The sequence below is a fragment of the Phalaenopsis equestris genome, unplaced genomic scaffold (assembly GCF_001263595.1).
Source record: "Phalaenopsis equestris unplaced genomic scaffold, ASM126359v1 Scaffold221752, whole genome shotgun sequence".
NCBI lineage: Eukaryota > Viridiplantae > Streptophyta > Magnoliopsida > Asparagales > Orchidaceae > Phalaenopsis > Phalaenopsis equestris.
The window spans coordinates 109,171-110,696 of NW_018239953.1; the positions used below are offsets into that span (position 1 = coordinate 109,171).

Genomic DNA, 1,526 nt, shown 5'->3' on the forward strand with positions numbered 1-1,526 from the left:
CTCAAATGTCTCAACAAACTTCTTTTATAAATTTCCCAAGAGGTGCCTTAGAAATTTGATGTATGCTCCAAAGAATGCCTCCTTTTATAAGTATTTTAATGATATTTTTGTTCTTAGTGGTCATAACCACCGTCTTTAGCCAATAGGTGCCTCAAATGTCTCTTTAGAATTTGGACAAATGAAGAAAACCGTCGAATAACTGCCTCTGGCGCTTAAGCGCGGGCCTCTAGCGCTTAGGCGCGGCCTTCTCTGTTTCACCGATAACGATACTTAAGTGTTGGATCTGGTGCTTAGGCGCCAAAACACTTTTGCTCAAATTTTACATTTGTGCTCTAAATTTGATCCTTTTTCACCCCTTTTAGCATTTTTCAACTTTTTACTTGTACCTGAAAGAGGAACACACAAATACCTTCCATTAAAGCGCAATATGTCAAAAATAGATATAAAAATATGTCTAAAAATACTATATATATTAGGTGTATTAAGAATTCACATCAAGACTTTGCTTCCCCCATGGCGAGAGAGAGAATGAAAGCGAGAAATGGAGGCATACAGAGCAGAGAACTATTACGACTATCAGCTCAAATTGGTGATAATTGAGGACTCGATAGTGGGAAATTTGAACTTCTTCTCGAGGTTTATGAGGAGTGACTTCAGTCTATAGTTGAAGTCCACCATTGGGGTGGAGTTCGCCGCTAGGAGCACCAATGTGGATAGAAAGGTAATCAAGGCATGGATTTGGGACACCGCAGGCTAGGAAAGGTACCATAAGATTACCAGTGCTTACCATTCGATGAGTCATCGGCACATTGCTTGTCTACGATGTCACACTACATGCCACTTTTCAGAAAATAGAGCGATGACTACGCAAACTAAGGGATCACACCAATCCAAATATCAATGTCATGTTTGTCGGAAAAAAATTTGATCTCCGTCGTCTCGTAACCTTCAGCACTGAAGACAGCAAATCCTCTGGGAAAAAAAAATCCCTTTGTTTCATGGGGATGTTGACTCTCAAAGCCACCAATGTCGAGAATGCTTTTGCCGAGGTCTTAACGCAGATCTACCTCATTGTGAGCAAGAAGATAATTGATTCGTGCGATGATGGCACAAGCTCTATTCCCAGCAAAGGGGAGAAGATTAATATTAAAGATGATGTCTATGCTCTGAAGAAGGTTGGCTGCTACTCAACTTGAGCATCAAAAATGTGGTGGGAAGTAATATTATTATTTAGCTTTATTTGTTTTTATTTCTTTATATTTTCCTATTTCGGAACTATTTTATAATTTGTTTTTGAAGTGTTAAACATCTTTGATGTTGATGCGGCATCTTGATTTAGGAATGAATTGGTAGTTTTAAAGAAGATTTGAAGTGAAAATATAGTAGAAAATTTATGATTTATGTTGAAAGAAAGAAAAATACAAACATACAAATATCATATACATACATATATACATAAATATATATATACATACATATATACACAAATATATATATACATACATATATACACAAATATATATATA

At 36.3% G+C, this 1,526-nt stretch overlaps 1 pseudogene; it reads left to right on the forward strand.

Moving 5' to 3' along the window:
- The first annotated feature begins 538 nt into the window (after positions 1-538).
- Positions 539-1,196, forward strand: LOC110037589 (annotated as a pseudogene).
- The last annotated feature ends 330 nt before the right edge of the window (positions 1,197-1,526 follow it).